This window comes from Martes martes (assembly GCF_963455335.1).
Source record: "Martes martes genome assembly, chromosome: 8".
Lineage (NCBI taxonomy): Eukaryota > Metazoa > Chordata > Mammalia > Carnivora > Mustelidae > Martes > Martes martes.
In genome coordinates this window covers 82,490,204-82,515,923 of record NC_137895.1, presented here as the reverse complement: position 1 = coordinate 82,515,923, position 25,720 = coordinate 82,490,204, and the positions used below count along the sequence as shown (strand labels likewise).

At 41.9% G+C, this 25,720-nt stretch overlaps 1 long non-coding RNA gene across 1 annotated transcript in view; it reads right to left on the bottom strand.

The window, feature by feature from the left end:
* The window catches only part of LOC308348136, a 49,549-nt gene that overhangs the window by 11,102 nt on the left and 12,727 nt on the right, over nucleotides 1-25,720 (bottom strand). The window contains exon 2 of the long non-coding RNA XR_013967310.1: nucleotides 22,456-22,516. This is a non-coding gene — a long non-coding RNA (uncharacterized lncRNA). The remainder of the gene's footprint in view (nucleotides 1-22,455; nucleotides 22,517-25,720) is intronic.

Below are 25,720 nucleotides of genomic sequence, written 5' to 3'. Positions count from 1 at the left end.
TATATAATGGAAAAACCGGAGTAGGCTTGCAATAGGTAGTTGAAAGATTGAGTTTGGGGATGGTGGAATTAACCAACCTGAAATGTAATTGTTCAAGGGGCTATTGATCCTTTGACTTGCAGTAAATAAGAGGCCCTTGAAAGCCTGGCAGCTGATGAACACTGTCTGGTTGTATTCCCTTTTAAGATCAACATGTTGATATGTTTATGAGCATATAATGGGCACTACCTAATACCACTAATTGCCACTTAGCGTCAATCTTAGGCTTATTCTTCCTGTGGGCTTTATGATCCCTAAATTGGTTAATTAGCCCAGCACTGGCTGTGAAGGCAGTAAGTTATTGTTGCCTTCTGTGTCTACTCGTAAGAGACTAGAGAAGTCAGCAACCACAACCCTATGGAGACCACACCTTGATTTTTCCTGTGCCACATCTTGTTTTGGAATTAGATACATCTGGAAAGCCCTTCATATTGGTTAATATTAACTCAAAAGGACCTAAATAGTGTCCCAGCATCCTCTCTTCTTGCCTCTCTCTAATCCTGGGATCCTCAAACTTTGGCACATGTCGGAATCACCTGCTAGGCTTGTTAAAACACAGGTGGCTGGGTCCCACCCTGGGAGCTTCCTAGTCACTAAATGTAGGGGGAAGCCCCAAACTTCGCAGTTCTAGGAAGTTCCTAGGTGATGCTCAAGGGGCCATCCTTTAAGCACTACTGCCCTAACCAGGGAGTTCACAGCTGCCCTAGAACACAAAGACCTAGCCTTCTATCCAGAAGCCCCTCATGAGACTCAACTCTTGGTAAAAAGCAACACCGAGAGAAAGCCAAACTCTGTTTCTCCCCTTAAGTAAGGGAAAGCCACAGTGACCCTCTACTTCAGTGGTTCTCAAAGTGCAGTTTCCCCACTGGAAGTCTGAGTACCACCTGGGATCTTGGGAGGAATGCAGATTCTGAGGTCCCACCCCAGACTGCCTGTCTCAGAAATTCTGGGGGTAAAGCCCAGTAATCTGTTTGATAAGCCCCCCCAGACACTGAAGTGGGACAGCTTCCGCTTCAAATCCATTCTCTACAAGGCAGTCCGAATGACTTTGTTTTTTTTTTTAATTGAATTTTTTTATTGTGATCACTGTAGATTCCCAGGCAGTGGTAAGAAATCATATGGGGAGATGTTTTGTACACTTTGTCCAGCTCCCTTAATAGTAACATTTTGCAAAACTATAGGATAGTGTCATAACCAGGATTTTAACATTGCTCTGATGTACCTATTTTATTCAGATTTCAACATTTTACTTGTAGTAGTGTGTGGTTAGTGGGTGGGCACACATGTGCCTGTTAAGCTCCATACAGTTTTTTCTTAATTAAAAAAATTTTTTTTTACTAAAATACAATGTATTATTTGCCCCAGGGGTACAGGTCTGTGAATCGTCAGTCTTACACAATTCACGGCACTCACCATAGCACATACCCTCCCCAGTGTCCATCACCCAGTCACCCTGTCCCTCCCCGCAACCCAACAGCAACCCTCAGTTTGCTTCCTGAGATTAAGAGTCTCTTACAGTTTGTCTCCCTCCCGATCCCATCTTGTTTCATTTTTCCCTCCCTTCCCCCACTACCCCCCTGTCCTGCCTCTTAAACTCCTCATATCAGAGAGATCATATGAGAATCTTCTTTCTCTGATTGACTTATTTCTTAACTCCATACAGTTTTATTACCTGTGTCTGTTTATGCATCAACCATCTCAGACAAGTTCCAACACCACAGAGACCCCTCGGTTTGTCCTTTCTAACTGTACCCGCTTCCCTCTAGCACAGCCTACACCTTGCTTGTCCCTCACCCCCAGCAACCTCCAACCTGGTCTCCATTCTTAAACTTTTGTCATTTCAAAAATGTTAGAGAACCAAAATCATATAGTAAGTAGCCTTTTGGGATTGTTTTTTTTTCACTCAACATAATTAGTTGTTGTGTGTCAATAGTTAGTTCTTTTTTTATGGCTGAGGAGTTTCTAGAGTAAGTATGTACCACAGTCTGTGGAATCATTCCTGTGGTAGGACATTTTAGATTGATTCCAGTTTTTTGGCTATGACCAATAAAGTGGCTATGGACATTCATGTAAAGATTTTTATATGAGCATAAGTTTTCATTTCTCTTGGGGTAAGTACCTAAGAATATAGTTGCTAGGTGGTATGTAGTTGCATGTTTGGTTTTATGAAGAACTCCCAAACTGTTTTTCAGAGTGGTTCTACCGATTACATTCCCACAGCAAAATGTGAATGATGCAGTTTCTCAGCATCCTCACCAGCATTTGGTGTTCTCATTATCTTTTGTTTTAGCTCCTCTGTTAGGCATGTAGTAATAGCTCACCAGAGTTTTCATACACATGTCCCTAATAGCTAATGATATTGAACCTCTTCAGGGTGCTTATTTGCTATCTGTATAGCCTCCCCAATAAAATGATGGTGCGTGTCTTTTGTCTATTTTCTAATTGCATTGTTTTTTTGTTGTTGCTGTTTTTCCTGTTTAATACCTTTTAATGATTACCTCTTGCCCTTAGGAAAAAGTTTAAACTTTAATGTGGAGGAAAGCCCTCACTACCCCACTGTGAGGCCACTCTTCTCTGCATTTCAGCCAGACAGAACTACTTTTAGTTCCTCTAAGGTCTCTGGCTTTCTCTGTCTTCACTCCTCTGGGACCATATTTTCCTATCTTCTTCTTCCCTTTGCTAATTCTCTCAGGTTCTAGCTGTTCTCTGAGGGTTCTCCTTCTATTTCACAACACTAGCATCTGTGCTCTCAAAGCACTTGTCACAAGGACATACTGTGCATCTTTCTCTGCTTTCCCCATTTGTGAAGCTCCTTGAAGGCAAGAACTACTTATTCACTGCTGTCTTTCCTTGGCTTGTCAAAATGCCTGCCACCCCGCGTGGCCAGACCTAAGTCACTGACCCCTGCCGGCGACCTACAGTGCTGCTCACGGGACCACCCCTCGGGAAAAGAAAACAAAATCTAACCAAAACATTAGCTCCAAAATGAACATCACCCTCGTCATCTCTGATCAACTTTCAAAACACTCAAGTTACAAAGCGGCCTTTATTATTGAGCAGTTGTGTGTGGCATGGTATTTTGGCAAAGTATTTTATAATGAGCTTGTTGATTGTTTCTCAAAACCCTGAAGAAGAAATGTTCGCCTCCTGTCAGAGACCAGGGAACAGAGCCCAGATAGATCAGAAAACCGCATCTGAAATCATATGGCAAACCATTAGCTCTTGCCGCAAGTGGTTTCATCTACTTGGCTTTGACCCTGATATGTACTGGGGAAATTCAAGAGACCCACGGAACACCTATAGGGGCTTATCCAATACAACTTTCTTTTTTGAACCATTAACAAAAGTTGAATGATGATTACTTTAAATGCCTGTTGAATGTATGAACTGAACAAATACAAGCCTACTTTTAAAATGTGGAACTAGTATTCCTGGCTAAAGAGGTAGGATTTTTATGAGTCATGCTCATCATTAGCTTACTGAATATTTTCTGGTTTATGGACTAGATTCCACAGATTAGTATAACCCTTCCTTATAGCTTCCATAATATTGGAAGTAGAGAAAAATCTTTGCAAACAGCAGGAGTTAACTGTCTTTATTTTGCACAATTTAATCTGGATATCTTCTCTGCTAGTTGAGTGGATTTATGGAGAGCCACTGCAACCCACCCACATTCTCACATGGACTTGAGCCCTCAATACCAGACCCTCACAAGAGGAAGAAGGGCCTACTCACAGGGAAGAGTAATCAATAAAGAAAATTCAGGAAGGCTGACCAACCCATCCGCCATGCGGCCTCCTCTGTAAGTTCTAAAGTAATAAATTTTGAGAGTCTACATAGTCTCCCTTGGGGTGGCTGTCTTTGGGCTAAATGTGATATTAAGCTTCCCTGTCAGACCAAGGCTTGATTGCCACTGGATCTCCATCCTCGCCTTCTTGCCAGAGGGACAAGACACAAAGACTGGGTCTGTCTCAAAGTATCAGCCTACCAGTGAGCTTGGTATACCAGCAGCCCCAACTTGCTGTGGTCTCAAGTCTCAGACCACATCTATCCACTGGAACAGGACCTGCTCCTCTCCGGTTGATTCGCCCCAGGACTATTGCTTCAGGAGCAGAAGTTTACTTCTGATAGACATCTTTTCTCCTAAATCCACTCAGAAGTATTAGAGACCCAAGTGCTTTTATCTTGATTACGAAGGTAACATTAACCGATGCTGTTCAAGTATTCCTTCCACATGTGCTCACTGAGTGCTTCCTCTGTGCCAGGCACTGTGTTGAGCACTGAGGATAGAGTAACATAAGCCCAGCCTCTGCCCTCTGGAAGCTTACAGTCTAGCAGGGCAAGGGCCTCATGTTAAATGGTCATGCAAGAGCACACATACGTCCTTTAAAGCCAGCCTATGTATGCAACATTTATTTGTTCAAAGATACACACACACACACACACACACACACACACAGCACCTTTTATATAAAACACTCTCTAGCAGTGCATTGAGACTGCGTGTATTTCTCCCATGCTCAACCAGGGCCAGCTCAGCCACTAGAGTAACACCCATCTTGCTGTAAAGACCCTCAGCCTGTACGTGTTTCTGAGCAGAAACGCTGGGCTGCTTACATCCACATGGAGCTGAATGCTGCCAACAAGTTGAATGAGCTTGAAAGTGGATTCCTCCCCAGAGCTTCCAGGCACCTTTGACTTTGTAGTTCCCAGATGAGAAAACCAGCCAAACCTATTAGATTGCTACGGAACCGTGAGTTAATAATTAGTGTTGTTTTAAGATGCTGAGTCTGTGATAATTTTTTACAGCAACAGAAAACTAACAAAGGGGTAAGGGCATGGACACTAATCAGGAAGTTATTGCAGAATTTTGACTACATGTTGGTGGGCTGGACCATACAACTGTATGAGAGAGATAAGAAATGGTCCGTTTCTACATATTTTGAAAGTAGAACCTGAATGAGTTGCTGATGTGCTGTATAATTGGGAAGAGCCGAGGGTGACTCTGGGGTTTGGTCTGAGCAAAGGCTGAGGAAGGCTGAGTTTTCCACTTATAGTTAACTGTGAATGGAGCAGTTTGCAATGGTGAGTTTAGAGAGGTGGATAGGAAGTACATTATACAGAGTTTTCTGAGTTACGTTGAGAATTTTGAAAGAGAGTAGATCTCAAAGTTCTCATCACAAGGGGAAAATTTTTTTTGTAACTGTATGAGTTGGATATTAACTAACTTACTGTGATAATAATCATTTTGCAATATACGTATGTCAAGTCATTATGCTGTGTATTTACACTTAACATTGTATATACACTTACACGTTTATACAATTATATTTCAATAAAACTAAAGAAAGAATTTCTAACATCATCTTAAAAATAAAGTTATTGAATACTTCTAAGTAGACGAAGGCTAAATCAGATCTGCATTTTAAAAAGAGCACTCAGGAGCCCTCACTATTTCTCCGTGGAGAAATAGATGTAGTAGGGTTTATCTACCCAATGTAAGTAAGTGATTTACACATTTAGGAAGACCAGCAAAACCAGGGTCCTCCAAAGTGAGACCAAGGAGTGTCTCCTAGCTCATTAGAACAGAATTTCTCCAATGTTAAGTAATGAAATGAGACACAATTTCAACCAGGCAACGAGGACTGATTTAAGCTATTTTAATTACAATGTTACTAAAGTATGTACTAAAACTAAGCATAAACACTGTGTAATCATTGCTCTTATACCACATAAGACCAAATAAATTTACAAATTAAACGTGTAGAAAAATATATCTCAAATTTGGAACATTAATACACTATTGTGAAAGACAATTGTTTTGCAGAAACTAAAATGCCAGGGCTTGACTCAATAGTTGAAAGATGAAGTCTGTGTCTTTTTTTATTTTTTAAGCAACAATACAATGCAAATGCTTACTCTCTAATCTATTGTAAAAAATGATGTAACTAACATCAAAGTTTTGCTTGCTATTTCAAGGTAATCGGATGTCATGGTAGTCAACATTTGCCAATGAAAAATCTTCAAATGGAATTTTTAATGAGGCACAATTTGATAGTTCTGTGAAGTTTACATAATGGCATCAAGATGAGATAGCATTGTAACATCTGTAACATCTTAGGAGTTTTCATTAACATGACATTTAAAAGTTTTGTTGAACATTTATCATTATATGTTTACCTCTCCACTTAATAACAATGAACTATTGCAAATAAATGCTTATAAAAGTGGAATTTGTGTAACACATCTGCTTATAACACCACACAGTTCTTTCAGTTTAGTATTCCTATATGGAAGAAGACAAGGAGAAGAAAGTAAAACTGCAAAGCTTAGAAAGGAAGAAACAAAATTGAAATTACTTGCAAATGATGTGGTTTTGTGCAGAAACACGGCAAAAGATGCTTCAGAAAATTAGTAGAAATAACAAGAGAATTTATTCAGCAAATTGCTGGAAATAAAATCAAATAAATGCCGGCATGCATTTCACAGACCAGCAGTAGTTGAAAAATAAACTTAAACATCTGATTTTAAAATAATAGAAAAAAGTATGTAGTAACAAAAATGATAACAGAGGCAAAAACTTTCTGGATAAACGTATAAAACTTTACTAAATGATGTTTAAGGAGGCCTAAGTAAGTGGGAAGATAGACCATGTTTATTGACTGGAAAACAATATTTTAAAAAGGTTGACCGTCTCTAAGTTGATTCAGTGAAAAAGTAGTCATATACCCAACAGGTTTTTCTTTTTTGAAAATTAATAAGCTGATTATAAATTTTGCATAATGCAAAAAGTCAAGAATAACTAAGACACTTTTGAAGGAAAAAAATAGGTGAGTTGACAAGTAGACATTGCTTACATAAAGTACTACCAAGCTAAAGTAATTAAGACCATAAGTTGTTGGTGCAGGCAGAGAAAAATAGATTAGTCTATTACTAGTCTTCCCAAATAGATGCATTAACAAATGGGCTATAGTACTGCAGGTCAGTAGGGAAATTATGATTTTTTTTCAATAAATCATCCTGGGAAGTTGACCCTCCTTTCAGACAAAAACAAAGTCGAATGCCTTTCTCACACCAGAAATAAAAAATAATCAGGTAGACCAAATATCTAAATAAGAGAGCCAAACATTATTAAACATCATGAAGATAATATCATAGACTATCTTTAGGGCTTTAAGGTCATACATTATGAATGTTAGTCCTAAGTAAATAAAGGTAAACTGTAAATTGTAAATAAAAGTTATGCTGTAGATATTATATAAAGCTCATTAACTATAAATGATTGATGGATTTAATCACACTGAAGTTAAGAGTTTGTGTTCATCAAAAAACACTGCAAAGAATGAAATGACAAACCACACCCTGGGAGATGATATCGATGACACATCAATAAGAGGGGAGAGGCTAGAGTTTCCTCTCCAGAGGGATCTGCATAAAAGGAGTTGTGATCATTAGTAGCTCAAGGTCTTTGGGAAGGTGAGAGGAGCACTCAAGGAGATACATGTTTTGGGTAACTATGGCAACACTTGTCCATAACACTTTCCGTGAATACAGTAAGGACAGTGGCAAGCACAAAAAGAAACAGCCTTCAGTTGAAAAGTCTCCAGGGGGTATAATGTCACCAGGGGGATTATTTCAGTGATGTCAAGGAAGCAGAGCCAATGTCCAGGAAAGAAGTCGAAGGTAAGGAAGATGAATGATTATGGGGCAGGAATTCCAGAGGTCACAGGGGTTGGGTAGGAGGGTGGGGAGAGGCTCAGGGTTCAGTTTAACAAGGTTCAGTTTAACAGGGTTCGGTTTAACAGGGTTCGGTTTCTCAGACAGAGAAAACAGCAACATGGGAAGGAGCCCTCAGTGGATGGTAGGTGACCAGAGATGCCTGCCTATGTTTCATGGGACCCACAGAAACTCGGATAGGAGGAGTAAAGGAGGAGGGGACCACCATGATTTAGTAGGACTTGATTGTGTCCTGGAAGTAAGCCCATTGACAATAGTGGGAGGCACGTGTGCCTTCACTGGCCGTGGTAAGCACTGTGACCAGAGGCTGTTTGGAAAAGATGCACAGCAAGGCTGAAGCTGGGCTCTCTCAGTGGCAGAGGGAGTGGGGTCACCAGTGACCCAGATTATTCTTCCCAGGAATGGGTTTGTAGCATGTGTACTTTAAGGGTCCCCCAGGTACAAGCTGATAACTACAGTCTTTTCCTCCTTCCTAGGGTGAGATAAACTCAACTTTTAAAATATCTCATGTAGATATTGGCAGTTGAGCCCTTTATATTGTTGAATATGAACATTTAAAAGTATAAGCTAATGATTTACTCTGGGTTAGTAGACCAGAGCTAACTAAGTAGAAACATTTGCTAGTTCTATGATTTTGGGGGGATAGAACAGGTCCTGGGGTAACGCCAGATAATATATGTCTTAATAAAAGAATTCTCTATTTTCAGAGGCACATACTATGAAAGGCCTCTGAAAATAACTGGACAGGTGTGGTAGCCTTATTATATCAGCAGGGGTTTGTCGTTGTCAGCCACAAGGCAAATTTGGGTGGCTTTTGACAGAACAGAAACTTAGGAAAAGGAGCACGGATGGCTCCGGGACCCCCTGAAAGGGCTGGAGCAGAAGGGCCCTATCTATACTGGCAGAGTCCCGCCCTTGCCAGGAGGGGGCAGCTTTCTCTTCTGCACAGAAAGGCCCCTCGCAAGCTTGCTGAGGCCTTGGGTGGAGATGTCAGGGTAGGGTGACAGACCTAGAAAATGCCCCCATTCCACCAGAGGGCTGGTCTAATGAAGCCATCACTGCCATCTCCTTGAGCAGTGCAGACTGGGGGTGATCAGGCAAACACAGACTCTGTCCACTGCGCTGGACCGTGTCCTCTGCGTCTCTCTGGCCCCCGGGTGGGAGACTCCCAAGTTGCTTTCAGCCCTTGCTCCAGAGAAGGTGAAGAAAGTCAGTCGCTGATCTATTTCTGCTTTAAGGATAAGCAATGTCTGAGCCGCCCAACCAGACTCCAAGGTGAGGACTTCTCCGGACGCAGGAATTGGGTCTGACCCTGAGCAACGGAGAAGACCATAGCACTTACTTGTTACTATTTCCTTTATTTGGACTTTAACCTGGCATTCTAAAACACAGGGGACCATGGTGCCTCAATGCATTAGGGGGCTCTGGATCTCAGCACTGTTGATTCAACTGCATAAGTTGATTCAACTATAAGCCACCCGTCCTTGATCCCGGGTCCATTTAAGTCAATTTAGTAAACATTTATTATTTGCCTATTATGTGAAACATAGGCAGATTTAAAAAAAAAAAATACAGCAACAAATCTTGTCTCTCCTTGTCTCCCTCTTCACACCTCATAACAGATTTAGCTGCCCCAGATAGATACCTCCTGTAAAAACAAATAAAAATGCATGGAGGGATTTAGGCAAGATACGCACAAAACAAATGAATCTGTTATCTAGAAAATATTAGTGAAAGACTTCTCTTTGTCACAACCCCTTGTTTTGTTATTCTTTAACATCTGAAGACACCCTGATTTTAGTACAGCACACAAGAGCAAACTCTAAATACATTTGGAGGGGCGCCTGGGTGGCTCAGTAAGTTAAGCATCTGCCTTCAGCTCAGGTCATGGTCCCAGGGTCCTGGGATCGATTCCTGCATCTGCTCCCTGCTCGGCGGGGAGTATGCTTCTCCCTCTGTCTACTGCCCCCGCCCCCGCCTGTGCACGCGCTCTCTCTTTCTCTGACAAATAAATAAAATCTTAAAAATTAAAAAAAAAATTTGGAGATACATAAACCTATGGATCAATGAAATAAAGCACTGCTTTCTGCAAGAGAAAAATCTTAGGAGACACTTCTCTCTTTTTTTAATTCTCTTTTCCAATATTTGGAAAATATATGCTCATAAAATAGTGAATGATATTAAGAAATGTATATGTAAGATTAAGAAAAATGTTCCAAGGCACATAATTTACAAGACTATGACTAAGGTGTTACTATTTAAATATGCTAAATAAAACGTGAGTCACTTTATTGGTAATACACTCTTAAAACTTAACCAGGGCTATGGTGCCAATGCCCTGGGAAAGCAATGGTTCTGAGCTTGCCAAAGCCCAGGGGAGGAGGGCTGAGGGACTCTAAAGAGAAGCACACTAAACTCTAATTAAGAACCTAATAAGGACACAGTTGTATTGCTTTTAATCTGAAGATCTATCCTGTCACTTAACAGTCCTGAAGACACGATTGGCTATTACCAGTACGAGTTCTGTGAATTGAAGATAGTTTGCCAAAGGAGATCCTTGCTGGCAGAGTTAAAAGGAGAATGGTGATTAACAGAGTCTAAAGAAAAGGGATTTGCTTAAAGCAAATATGTGACACGCATGACCAGCTCAAAATCAAGCTCGGGGCACCTGAGTTTGGAGATCTTCAAGCAAGAAGTATGCGTAGCTCTGTTTTTGTTTACATGTTCCCCCCTTTCCTGCAACCTTCTTCCTAATCTTCACCCTGGCTTTCAAGCCCCATACATACCCAGCTCCAGCCCCTTTCTGAGCAAGTGACCTTGCCTCCTACCTTTCAGGGAGAGGAGAACTCTCCCAGAGTCCCAACTTCTGCACTGACATAAGTAAGTATGTAATGATTTGTTTAATGTCTGTGCATCTCTCCTGCAGCGCGGAAAGCTCCCTGAGATCAGGGATGGAACCTGTTTACCGGTGTCCCCGACACCCAGCACGTGGTCTCCCTGGGGCTCTGTAAGAATCTGTTGTATGAAGGCAGGAAGCCACTTCCTTTCCCTCCTTGATCAGTTTTTGTTTTAAAAACAAAAGTTTTATTTTTATTTTTTTTATTTCTTTTCAGTGTAACAGAATTCATTGTTTATGCACCACACCCAGTGCTCCATGCAATACGTGCCCTCTGTAATACCCATCACCTGGTTCCCCCAACCTCCCACCCCCCCCTGCCCCTTCAAAACCCTCAGGTTGTTTTTCAGAGTCCATAGTCTCTCATGGTTCACCTCCCCTTCCAATTTCCCTCAACTCCCTTCTCCTCTCCATCTACCCTTGTCCTCCATGTTATTCCTTATGCTCCACAAATAAGTGAAACCATATGATACTTGACTCTCTCTGCTTGACTTATTTCACTCAGCATAATCGCTTCCAGTCCCGTCCATGTTGATACAAAAGTTGGGTATTCATCCTTTCTGATGGAGGCATAATACTCCATAGTGTATATGGACCACATCTTCCTTATCCATTCGTCCGTTGAAGGGCATCTTGGTTCTTTCCACAGTTTGGCGACCGTGGCCATTGCTGCTATAAACATTGGGGTACAGATGGCCTTTCTTTTAACTACATCTGTATCTTTGGGGTAAATACCCAGTAGTGCAATTGCAGGGTCATAGGGAAGCTCTATTCTTAATTTCTTAAGGAATTTCCACACTGTTTTCCAAAGAGGCTGCACCAACCTGGGTGGCTCAGTGGGTTAGGCCACTGCCTTCGGCTCAGGTCATGATCTCAGGGTCCTGGGATCGAGCCCCGCATTGGGCTCTCTGCTCAGTTGGGAGCCTGCTTCCCCCTCTCTCTCTGCCTGCCTCTCTGCCTACTTGTGAACTCTGTCAAATAAATAAATAAAATCTTAAAAAAAAAAAAAAGTTTTGTTTTTAACAGAATATATCGTCATGGAAAAAAAAAACAAAAACAAAACCCAGAATAGTACAGAATCAGGTGGAAGGGAATTGAATTGTCCAAGTCGCCCTCTGCGGGGAAATTCCACTGGCTCCCTTCCTCACCTCCTTGCTGGCCTCCAAGCTCACCTTCCCCCTGCACCCAGATTTCATCCTCTTGCTGCGAGCTCCTTCTGGAAGCACTTCCCCTCCACGTGGACGAGTCAGGGAGGGGGCGCTTGGCAGGGCCTCTGCTCAAGGTGGCCAAGAGTTGCAACAGCTGAGGGTGAAAGCAATAGTGTCGCCAAGGGGAACAGTGGCTGTGTGCCCGACAAGCTAAATCCGTCATCAGACCTTAAGGGTGAGAGCAGGCTAAAGGAAATAAGAGGCAAAGTAAAAGGTCAGGGGAATCCAGCAGGAGGTCAAGAATGCACATGCAAGCCCAGACCAAGTGAGAGGGTCCAGCGCCATATCGATGAATCAAGAAGGGATAACGAGAATGCATTTTTTTAAAATTTTGGGGTGTTCCAGGGGGCTGATGAGGGCTGGACTGGCACTCTGATGCCTCTTTGCAACTTCAACCTAGTAATTATCCTCGCTCTCCCCTGTACACTAATTCCAATTCCTTTCTCAGACTATAAATATGTTAAGCCTCTTCACCTAAAAACAAACAAAAAGCCTCTCTCTCAACCCTGTCTCCTCTTCAACGTACCCCATCCAGGCTCTCTTCTGCCAATTTCAGACACATTTCTTGAAAGAACCAACCCAAGCTCCGTGTCTGTATTCCTCGCCCCTTACTCTCGGACTGGCTCGGTTGATTCTGCCTTCTGTCCCACCACTTCCCTGAAAACCGTCTCTGCCAAAGTCATCCTCGGCCTCCATATTGCTGTCATTAGATGACATGGTCTTGTTTCCCTCTGAGCGGACTCTTTGGAGCTGTGACCACCGCCTCCTCATTTGGCCTCTCTGACATACCCACCCCTCTGCGGGCTCTGCCGCTCTGTCCGTGGCTCATCCTTTCCGTGGTGAGGCCCTACGTCTCCACTCACTTTTATCTACTGCTGCCTGTGGACCTCAGGTATCAGGAGGCAACCGGCTCTAGGTGTCTGCCCATTCTCAAGTGGGTAACATAGCGAAGCTGCCCAGGCACCATGTGTGGACACAAAACCCTGCTCACGGCTTCCTTTTCCTTACAAGAAAGCATTCTTTCCCATCTTTTTATAATAGTATCATAGTTATAATTCATGGAACATTTGCTATTTGGGTATTTCCCTTTCACTAATTTATGCATTTGGTTATTTATTTATTTTTTTAATTTTACTTATTTATTTGCCAGAGAAAGCAAGAGTGCGCAAGTTGGCAGAGCAGCAGGCAGAGGTAAAGGGAGAAGCAGGCACCCCGCTGAGCAGAGAGCCAGATGTGGGACTCAATTCCAGGCCCCCGGGATCATGACCTGAGCCAAAGGCAGACGTTTAACCACCTGAGCCACCCAGTTATTTCTTTAGGCTGCAAATATTTACTGACTCTTACCTTGGTATAGGTGCTGTGCAAGTGTAATCTTTAGTTATTACAACTCACTTAGAAGATAGCATATTGTCACTTTTTTTTTTTAAAGATTTTATTTATTTATTTGACAGAGAGAGATCACAAGTAGGCAGAGAGGCAGGCAGAGAGAGAGGGGAAAGCAGGCCCCCCGCCGAGCAGAGAGCCCGATGTGGGACTCGATCCCAGGACCCTGAGATCATGACCCAAGCTGAAAGCAGAGGCTTAACCCACTGAGCCACCCAGGCGCCCCATATTGTCACTTTAGGAGCTGAAACTGAGGCTAGCAGTTGTCCCTCCTGGCTGCCATCTAAGAGTTCTTAAGAAGTACACTAAGAATTTGGATCCACAGCTCTTTACATTTCCCTAAGGTACCAAAAAATAAGTCTAAAGTCCATTTTTCATCAAGCATTTTATGCCAGGAGCTTTCCCCTCATTGACCTTATTACATAAGTGGTATCATTAGCTTATGGCCTGATGTTATTTTTGAAACAGAGAGGAAGAGATCATAGTAATGGAAACCCAGGAAGCCATAGCATTGTTACTGGAACTACCCACCCCCCTAACTTGTTTCCACATGATCCAGGCAAGACTATAAATCATGTAGCTTGAGATTCACTTATTTATTCATGTTTTCCAGTTCTAACAATATATCCATAAGGTATGGGGAGAGGTGGGAAGACCAATTTTAATCAAATAAATGAAAGAGTATATTTTTACACCCAAGAAAAGTCCCAGGACAAAAAGAGTACAGTTGACTACAAACTGATAGTAAAGAAACTTGACCCAGATTGGGAGGTCAAGGAAGCTTCCTTGAGGAAATAACACGTGAGTTAAGATCTAAGTGATGAATGGAAGTGAAGCCCATAAATGGGTGAGTGCTTCATAAGGAGAGAACAGCACATGCAAAGGCTCTGGGTAGAAGAAGAGGCATATTGCTTTCAAAACCTAGCAGTCAGGCACACAGTGAGGGTAACAGAAGAGTCCAAGAGGAGTAGCCCGAGCCAGACTATGCTGACTGTGCTCTTTTTTATATTAAGACTCAGAGCCCAGCAGGATGGGGGTCTTATCAGATTTGTGTTCTGAAAAATTTACTACTGTGTGGAAAATCTGCCAGAGGGTCTCAGGAAGGATAGAGAAGAATCATGAGGCTATTGCCTTGGACTAGTGTGGTGGTCACGAGGGAAGACAGAGAAGCCAAAGAGTTTAATATCTATTTGAGGGGGTAGAATTAGTAGGACATGTGGATAGATTTAAAGAAGTGCTGTAGTCTCGGGAATTGGAGAGGACTAACTACATGAGTGATGGCACCATTTGCAAAGATAGGAAAAAGCAGTTGGAGGAAATCATGGGTTTGGTGGGTTATGTTAAGATGGAAGGGCTTGTGGCACAACAAGGTGGTTTCTGGCTATACCAGTCTAGAATTTCAAAGAGAGACCTGGGTTGAAGATAGGAACTAAGGAGTCATCAGTGGAGTTGTAATCAAGCCATAGGCATGAATGAGACAAGTCGGGAAGAACTGGAGAGTGAGAGGAGGCCTTGGATAGAGACACCCAGAAAGCCATCATTGAAAGGACTCACTTTCTGATCATTTAAAAGAAAAACGTGTTCTGGAGAAATTTAACAACTTCTTAAAATAAAATTTCTCTAAACAAATTTTGAAATATTAACATCAATAAGAAGATTAAAAAACAAAACAAAGAACCCTGCACCTCTCTGGCCCCAAATGAATCTGTAATGCTTTACTTACTTTTTTAAAAAATTCCAAAGCATGCAAGGTAACAACATTTGTTTAAGTCTAGGGGTGAATACATAGGTGCTTGTTATATGTCTTTGTAAGTTCTGTATGAATGAAATATTTCATAATTAAACAAGCAGTAACAATAAAATGTTCCAGGAAATAGAGACTAAGTCAATAAAAATTCAGGCCAGAAAATTCAATACCAGAAGCAGTTAAGGGGAGAAAAAAAAAGGATTAGAGATATGGCCAAGGAGTCATTTGGCCCCAATATGAAAGGTTTAGGCCCAGCCTAAGAAGATGTGCCCTGAAAGATTCTGTTGATACGTTTTCAGGAATTTCCAACATTATGGAGACCATAACAAATAAAATCTTGGCTCTATTTATATTTCAAGATAATGAGAAGCAAGAAATTGGCAAATATTATTTGTTTTGGCTGCACATAAAAGTCATTCGCCTGGTTTAATGAATAGATGGTACTTTTGTGAGCCTTCTATACATAACATACTTAAAATTTGGAAGCAAGCTACGTCTGAAATAAGACTAGTGATCTACAAGTGATGTCTAATTGGCAATGACTTTGGTAGTATAACAGGACAATGGAACCACCGTCTGCCTCCCCAGTACCACCAACTATCACAACCACCACTGTCTCTTCCTCTTCAGTACCCCCAAGAAGAGGATTGTTGAAGCATATCACCTCTAAAAACTTACTCTGGCCCTTATATTAAGGGATATATGGCTCAATGATGGACCTTTTCTCACAGTACCTAGAAGAATACAAACTCCATAGTTTTGAGAAGCTATGCTGGAGAGATGTGGAGATAGTTAGAAAAAGAAAGGGCCATAGCTGTAGCTCACAAGGGTGCTGTGTGGAGTGCTATATCCAGCCCTGATTTTCCTACCAACTGCAGGGTTGCCAACCCCATCTTGGACCATCCTGTTGGACTCGTCCCTATGGTATTCCTCTATTAGTAAGTAACTCAGACTTAAGGAAACAGTTAATGATGACAGGTCCCTTGGAATACATGCTGGGGAAAGGGAAGGGCTCTAGCGTGAGGGCAATCCCTGTAGGGACAGCTGTACTGTGAAGGCTTAAAGAAGGGAGTCCTCCTGCATGGTTCATGGGCCTCAGGTAGAAGGTCTGTTATTCATGGCATGATGGCTATGAAAGTTTTCATTTCTTGAGGAATCTTTTATTGGGCTCCAGAAAATCATGGTGAGGTTATAGATGCTTCCCCCTTATAGGCTAATAGTTCCTTTTTATTCTTGACAAATTTCATCAAAATCTGATAACTGCATATGATGACATTATAGAGGGGAAAAAAGGATAGGTGCCAAGTGCAAAGATTCCTTCACTTTTTGTAGTGGGTTGAATAGTGTCCTCCAATAACTCATGCCCCACCTGGGACTTCAGAATGTGATTTCATTTGGAATAAGCCTTTGCAGATGTAATTCAGGCAAAGATCTCTAGATTAGATTATCCTGGATAGGGTATGCCCTAAATCCAGTGACTAGTAATGTCCTTTATAAAATACAGAAAGGAAGAAAGCCTAGAGATGAAGAGAAAAAAAGAGAAAAAACCATGTGAAGACAGAGCCAGAGATTAAAGAAACCCATTAGCCAAGGAACGTTAAGGACTGCCTGTGGTCCTCAGAAGCTAGGAGAGAGGTGTGGAATTCATTCCAGAAGAAACCAACCCTGCCAAAACCTTGATGTCAGACCTCTACCCTCCTGAACTGGGAAGAATAAATTTCTGTTGTTTTAAGCTGCCCAGTTTGAGATAATTTGTTACAACAGCCCCAGCAAACTAACACATCTCTGCAAAAGGCCTTGTGAGGTTGGCAACATTTCTTTGAGAGTGACTAGAATCCTTGAATTCGGGGCTGTGAAGAGCAGTAAAGTAGGCAGTGGCCTGTTACCGAGAGCTGAGGAGCAGAGTGGAACATGAACAGTTCAAGTAGACTGCTTAGAAATCTATGTAAGTCCAGGGTGCCCGGGTAGCTCAGTCAGTTGAGCATCTGGCTCTTGATTTTAGCTCAGATCATTATGTCAGTGTTGTGGGGTCGAGCCCCAGGTCTGGCTCCAGGCTCCACAGGGAGTCTGCTTGGGATTCTCTTTCTCTCTGCCCCTCCTCTCCTGTGCCCAATCTCTATTTCTCTCCCTTCGAGTAGATAAATAAAATCTTAAAAAAAAATAAATAAAAAGAAATGGACATAAATGTAGTCGTCCCACTTCCTCCCAAATGCTAGAAGGAGGTAATCCAAAGGAAGAGGGAAAACTGATGCTTGAGTTCCATTAGAATTCTCCTTCAGGTAAAGTGTCCCCGATGTCTATGTCCTCCTCTCTTCCTGTCTCCTTCTAATGACCTTCAGACTTCATGCACAGCAGAGCCACACATCTCACCTGTGTCCACATTCATGTTGTTCTGAAGATTACACATAACTTGGGATAAAGCAAGCTTCAATTCAATCAAGGTCATGCAAAACTTCTTGGGTATAGGCAGAGAATGAGCTATCAGGCAGAGCACTGTTTTTCTCACTTATAACGATAAAACAGCTTTATTGAGATATAATTCACATATCATGCAATTCACTTCAAGTGTACAATTAAATGGTATTAAGTATATTCACACACTTACACCAATTACCACAATCAACTCGAGAAAGTTTTCCTCACCCCCCAAAGACATCTTGTACCCATTAGCAGTGACTCACACCTCCCCCCACTGCATCCTTAATCCCCACCCCCATCCACAACTATTCCCTCACTTTCTCTCTTTTCTGGATGAGGGTGTCATGCATGTAGCCCCAAGAGTAGTTGGCAGCCATCCTTAAGAAGAAGGCAGTCTTCCTGGGGCACCTGGGTGGCTCAGTGGGTTAAAGCCTCTGCCTTCGGCTCAGGTCATGATCCCAGGGTCCTGGGATCGAGCCCCACATCAGGCTCTCTGCTCAGCAGGGAACCTGCTTCCTCCTCTCTCTCTGCCTGCCTCTTTGTCTACTTGTGATCTCTCTCTGTCAAATAAATCAATAAAATCCTAAAAAAAAAAAAAAAAGAAGAAGAAGAAGGCAGCCTTCCAAGACTGAAACAAGAGGAAATTGACAACCTGATTGGACCAATATCTAGTAATGAGATTGAAGCAGTGAACAAAAACCTCCCCAAAAAACAAGAGCCCAGAACCTGACAGATTCCCTGGAGAATTCAACCAAACATTCAAAGAAGAAATAATACCTATTCTCCTGAAGCTGTTTCAAAAAATAGAAACAGAAGGGAAACTTTTAGACTCTTTCTATGAAGCCAGCATTACCCTGATCCCCAAACCAGGCAAACACCCCATCAAAAAGGAAAACTGCAGACTAATATCCCTGAGGAATATGGATGCCAAGATTCTCAACCACATCCTAGCTAATAGGATCCAACAGCACATTAAAAAGATTATCCACCATGACCAGGTAGGATTTATCCTTGGGCTGCAAGGGTGGTTAAACATTCACAAATCAATCAATGTAATAGAACAAATCAATAAGAGAAGAGAGAAAAACCACGTGTTCCTCTCAGTTGACGTAGAAAAAGCGTTTGACAAAATACAGCATCTGTTCCTGATTAAACCTCTTCAAAGTATAGGGATAGAGGGAACATTCCTCAGCTTCATAAAATCTATCTATGAAAAACCAACAGCAAATATCATTCTCAATGGGGAAAAATTGACAGCCTTCCCTCTGAGCTCGGGAACATGACAAGGATGCTCACTCTTGCCACTCTTGTTCAACATAGTACTAGAAGTCCTACCAACACCAATCAGACAACAAAAAGAAATAAAAGGTATTCAAATTGGCAAAGAAGAAGTCAAACTCTCTGTCTTTGCAGATGACATGACACTTTATATGGAAAACCCAAAACACTCCACCCCCAAATTACTAGAACTCATACAGCAATTCAGTAATGTGGCAGGATACAAAATCAATGTACAGAAATCAGTCACTTTCTTCTATATTAACAGTGAAAATATAGAAAGGAAAATTAGAGAATTGATTCCATTTACCATAGCACCAAGAACCATAAGATACCTTGGAATAAAACTAACCAAAAAAGGTAAATCATCTATACTGGAGGAACTACAGAACACTCATGAAAGAAATTGAAGAAGACACAAAAAGGTGGAAAAGCATTCCATGCTCACGGATTGGAAGAATAAACATTGTTAAAATGTCTATACTGCCTAGAGCAATCTACACTTTCAATGTCATCCCGATCAAAATTCCACTGGCATTTTTCAAAGTGCTGGAACAAACAATCCTAAAATTTGTTTGGAACCAGAAAAGACCCCAAATTGCTAAGGAAATGTTGAAAAAGAAAAACAAAACTGGGGGCATCACGTTGCTTGATTTCAAGCTTTACTGCAAAGCTGTGATCACCAAGACAGCATGGTACTGGCACAAAAACAGACACATAGACCAGTGGAACAGAGTAGAGAGCCCAGATAATGGACCCACAAATCTATGGTCAAATAATCTTCAACAAAGCAGGAAAAAATATACAGTGGAAAAAAGACAGTCCCTTCAATAAATGGTGTTGGGAAAATTGGACAGCTATGTATAGAAGAATGAAACTCAACCATTCTCTTACTCCATACACAAAGATAAACTTGAAATGGACAAAAGACCTCAACATGAGGCAGGAAATCTATCAAAATCCTAGAGGAGAACATAGGCAGCAACCTCTTCGACATCGGCCACAGCAACTTCTTTCAAGATATGTCTCCAAAGACAAAGGAAACAAAAGCAAAAATGGACTTTTGGGACTTCATCAAAATCAAAGTCTTCTGCACAGCAAAGGAAACAGTGAACAAAACAAAGAAACAACCCATGGAATGGGAGAAGATATTTGCAAATGACACTACAGACAAAGGGCTGATATCTAAGATCATAAAGAACCTCTCAAGCTCAACACACACAAAACAGATAATCATGTCAAAAAATGGGCAGAAGATATGAACAGATACTTCTCCAAAGAAGACATACAAATGGCCAACATGAAAAAATGTTCATCACCGTTAACCATCAGGGAAATTCAAATCAAAATTGCACTGAGGTACCACCTTACACCAATTAGAATGGCCAAAATTAATAAGACAAGAAACAACAAGTGTTGGAGAAAGGGGAACCCTCTTACACTGTTGGTGGGAATGCAAGTTGGTGCAGCCACTTTGGAAAACAGTGTGGAGATTCCTTAAGAAATTAAAAATAGAGCTACTCTATGACCCTGCAATTGCACTACTGTGTATTTACCCCAAAGATACAGATGCAGTGAAAAGAAGGGACATCTGTACCCCAATGTTCACAGCAGCAATGGCAATAATCACCAAACTGTGGAAAGAGCCATGATGCCCTTCAGTGGATGAATGGATAAAGAAGATATGGTCCATATATACAATGGAGTATTATGCCTTCATCAGAAAGGATGAATACCCAACTTTTGTATCAACATGGACAGGACTGGAGGAGATTATGCTGAGTGAAATAAGTCAAGCAGAGAAAGTCAATTATCATATGATTTCACTTACTTGTGGAGCATAAGGAATAACATGGAGGACATTGGGAGAAGGAGAGGAAAAGTGAATTGGGGGAAATCGGAGAGGGAGACAACCATGAGAGACTGTGGACTCTGAGAAACAAACTGAGGGTTTGGGAGGGAAGTAGGGTAGGGGTTTGGATGAGCCTGGTGGTGGGTATTAAGGAAGGCACGTATTGCATGGAGCACTGGGTGTGGTGCATAAACAATGAATCTTGGAACACTGATAAAATTTAAAAAAAAAAGAAGGCAGCTTTAGTTTAAGGCTCATACTGCAGGAGGCAACATGGAGACACAGAAAGAAAACCACAATATCACTAAGTTGCTGAATCACACCAGCCCTGAAATCGACCCTCCCCTCTAGATTTTTGAATCACAGGAGCCAAGGGGGGGCCTTTATTATTTAAGCCAAACTCAGTTGCAGTTTCTGTTAATTGTAGCTAAAAGCAGCTTCACTGAAACAATCATGATAAAAAGGGACAAAACGGTCTAAAAAAAGACCTAGGATTTGGATTTTGTTTTCTTGTTTGGCAACTATTTCTGATTGTCTGTCAAGGGCCATGCACTTCCACGGGCTTACTCTGGCCACTTACCTATCAATGTGACATTAGGCAAGTCTTGCCCCTTTGTACCTCTGCTTCTTCACCTCTAAAGGAAGGGACAATGGGAATAGAGAGAACGGACTTAGTTATTCCTAAGCCTCTTCCTGCTCTGATGTGCAAACTTTATTTTAAAAATGAATAATGTCATCCTTTTAGGTTGGTTAATTCAGTCGTCCGCTCATTAACGGAATATAATTCGAAATCTGCAATGGACTGAGATCAGAAGGTTAAATAAGTCACGCTCCCTGATCCTAACAAGTCCAGAGTTATTAGGGAGCTAGATATGCAAGCAACTCGCTGTAATGAGTGCCATGAGCCATACTGAAGACATATGTCGCAAAGCTTAGTGGTGACTCCCATGGGAGTGCGGGTCAGCAGGGGTTTCAAAGAGGAAAACCCACGAGAGCTGGGGCCTGCAGATGGGGGGCAAGAGAGCAAGTTCTTTTCCTATGATTAAATAATATATATAATATTAATATATTACCTAAACCTATCTCACATAAATACAGGTAAGAAAGAACAGTTTAAAGAGTGTTAGTTGCAAATGCAAATGTGAGAAAGTAATGGAATCAATGACAGCCCTAAGAACAATAATATTAAAATCTGGCATTTACTGAGTATTTATTACATGTGGCACTATTTTATTCCATTTTCTGTATTGTCTCGCCAGCTTCACACAGTCTCGTGAAGTATAGCATTACTCCCCCAGTTTTGCTAAGGGCAGCACAGAGAAGTTAAATGGCTCACTCAGGGAATGACCAGTGGAACCAGGGTACAAGCCCAGCGGGACTCCCCAAAGCCACTGTGGTTGACAGTTGCTCATAACTAAGAATCCCATGATTCTCAGAATCCGGTAAGACACTGAACTGGAAAATTCTTTTTAAACTAACTAAGTTGTATCTGATCTAACAACCAATGAAGGAAGAGTAGGTATAGAAAGTATTTAAAGATAGTTGGGGGGTGCCTGGGTGGCTCAGTGGGTTAAAGCCTCTGCCTTTGGCTTGGGTCATGATCCTAGAGTCCTGGGATGGAGCCCCACATCGGGCTCTCTGCTCAGCCGAGAGCCTGCTTCCCTTCCTCTCTCTCTGCTTGCCTGTCTGCCAGCTTGTGATCTCTGTCAAACAAATAAATAAAAATATTTTAAAAAGATAGTTGGATATATAATATTAATATTAATGTAATATTAATTTAATACATAATAATAAAATGATAATATCAAAGACATAGTCATGGGATGAAAGAGGCAGTGATGAGTTCTGGTGGCGTCTGCCATGTGAGCTCTGTAATATGGGACAGTCAAGCTCTTACCTCATGGGGCAACATCAACAAGCTGAACAGCATAGGAAGTGCTTGTCCTGGTGCCCAGCTCCTAGTAAACAGCCAATAAACAACCGTAAATATACACAAGTTCTTGTTTCAGGAAGCTTTCAGTAAAATCAGCAGATTTGATGAAAGAATGTACAGGAAAAGCACTTTGGGAAAGGACATGGTGCTTTTCAGAGACAGTCTCATTAATACGCCTGATTAAGTTGCATTTACAAACTAGAAAACTTGTTTTCTGCAGGTGTTCATTCACATGATTCATCAGCAGAACCAAGTCTCTTTCTCTCTCCCTCTCTCGTTTTTTTTTTTAAGATTTTATTCTATTTTATTTTTAGAGAGAGAGACCATGAGTGGTGAGGGGCAGAGGGAGAGAGAATCCCAAGCAGCCTCCATGCTAAGCATAGAGACTGATGTGGGGCTCCACCTCAAGACACTAAGACCATGACCTGAGTCAAAACTAAGTGTCAGACACTAACCAACTGAACCACCCAAGCACCCCCCAAGTCTCTTTTCTGTCGCCATATTATCTTTCACATTCTAACTTGGCAATCACTAATTGTAGTGACCAGGTTTTCTCAGAAGCAGTTCCACTACCAAATCACTAAGAAACCAACTAATTACACCTGAACTATTTTAAATAAATCTGTCCAATGAAGACATATTTGGTAAGTGCCCCTCAAGAAGTAGGGCAAAAGTATTCCTCCAAATTGAAACCCAAACTCTATGTATTTGCAGAGAAGTATTTGTTTTGTAGAACTCTGGTCTAATGGGAGTATTTCCTCTGGATTCCATGTCCCACCTTCATCTGTCAGCAAGACCATGCTGCCCTGAGTCCCCATCCTTCATGATTCTTTGAGACTCAGGTGTTATAGACTGAATGTGTCTCCCCAAAATTCATCTGTTGAAGTCCTAACCCACAATGTGAAGATAATTACCTTTGGGAGGTGATGAGGTCATGATAGTGGAGATCTCATAAATGGGATGAGTGCTATTATAAAAGGGACCCCAGAGGGCTCACCAGCCCTCTTTCTGCCATAAGAGATGACACAAGAAATTAGCAGTCTGCAGCCGGAAGGGAGATCTCCCCAGAACCCCATCACACTGGCACCTTGATCTCAGACTGTCAATCACAGAAATAGGTCTCTGTTGTTAACAAGCCACCTGGTCTGTGACACTGAGAAACCAGTGTTAAGGCATCAGGTTAGAACACCTCTTCTCATTCCCCCCGCCCCAAGTGCCCCTATCTCAGGGTTTTTGAGACATCATTCATCCCAAGGGGCCCAGGCTCTTGGGTAGAGATGTTATTGAGAGGGATGATCTCTAAATTTCTTGTCAGAGGCTTCGTAAGAGGACAGAGAAATGGAGGAAATCCAGCAAACCATGGGATTCCGGTGTGTTTGTCAGGAGAGCCTAAAGAGTGCTCTGTTTTCAATGTCAGACAGAGTTATATTTGCATACTCTTTTCCAGGGGTCTCAGGTACTAGGAAGCCAAGGAGACCTCAAAGACACTCAACGTGAGGCCAGTAAAGTGGAAACAGCTCTTCCCATCCTCCCTCCTCAGTCTTATCCCCAAGGCACCCTTGACCCAGCCTCTAACACTGGGGTCCCAGAGAGGAAGGGAGGGCAGCTCACTCTCCCAGACAGGGCCTGGGGGACCTCAGCTTCCTAAAGTGAAGGCCTTTCTCTCTCAACTTGAAACAGATCATAGCCGCACGTGTGTCCCAATTCCTTTGTCAGTGTGGGTACTAGTTACTGTATTTATGTGTGAGGCACTAATATGCAGGAGTGGAAAGCCGCATTCCCTAGGACTTCAAATGAAATTTTAATATTGGATCTGTGTATGTTTCCCATGGCAGTAAAAACAGATTTTCCAGAAGGACAAACTTAGTTAACAAAATACTAGCATTATAAGCACTTCCAATATTCTTCCCCCTTCTCCTATCTCATGTAGAGGAAAAACAACACTAGCCTACAAACAATTTTTGCCTAAAGACCATAGGAATGAGAGGCAATACTCCTTGGTAGTTGTCTGAAAGCTTATTAAAAACAGGATATAATTATTTTCTCTCAAGTGTGGGTTCAGCTATCACTCTAGAAGCTGCCGGCTCTCAGCTCCTTCTCACCAAACCGGCACCCCCCCACCCCACCCCCTTTAGTCATTTCCTGCCAGTACCATATGTGGGGAAGTCTTTTATCACTGGAAGGCTAGAGACTGAGCTAGCGGATGAGGCGGATGCTGGGACTGATGGGTTCTTCTTCCTGCCCATGGCCCAAGGAACAGAGAAGTACCTTCTTTCTACCACTGTCCCAGCCCCTCCAGGCACTAATGGATGCACAGGAATTCTGGAGACCACACTGTGAGTGTGGGCTAGGAAATACTATGAGCTTTTCCATGTAGCTCCTTGGACAGCTGTGGTGGAATGGGTGCCAGAGGAGGAAAGGAGGAACAGGGTGTTGACTATGGAAGACCACAGGGATTGGTCTGTGGAAATGTGTGAGGTGTCACCTTTGGACATACTTGGAAATAACTGGGGCACTTTGAAAGGAGAGGAACTAGCTCCTTCCGTTACTTTGATAGGAGATTACATATATATGTATATATTATATATGTGTACATAAACATATAATATGTAATATATATGTATAAGTATGTACATGCACACACATGTACATATAACATATTATGTAAATAATATAACACAGTATGTAACAAATATTATATCATATATTATATTACATATTATACAATGTATAAATATAGTACTATTTAACTTCTATTAAATTTAGGCTTATATGTTGGTACAGACAACATTGTATCTTAGGATAAATAGGCAGTAAATATCTATGAGTGTAGCCATCAGGGAGATTCAAATTAAAACCACATTGAGATACCACCTTACACCAGTTAGAATGACCAAAATTAGCAAGACAGGAAACAACGTGTGTTGGAGAGGATGTGGAGAAAGGGGAACCCTCTTACACTGTTGGTGGGAATGCAAGTTGGTGCAGCCACTTTGGAGAACAGTGTGGAGATTCCTCAAGAAATTAAAAATAGAGCTTCCCTATGACCCTGCAATTACACTACTGGGTATTTACCCCAAAGATACAGATGTAGTGAAAAGAAGGGCCATCTGTACCCCAATGTTTATAGCAGCAATGGCCACGGTCGCCAAACTGTGGAAAGAACCAAGATGCCCTTCAACGGACGAAAGGATAAGGAAGATGTGGTCCATATACACTATGGAGTATT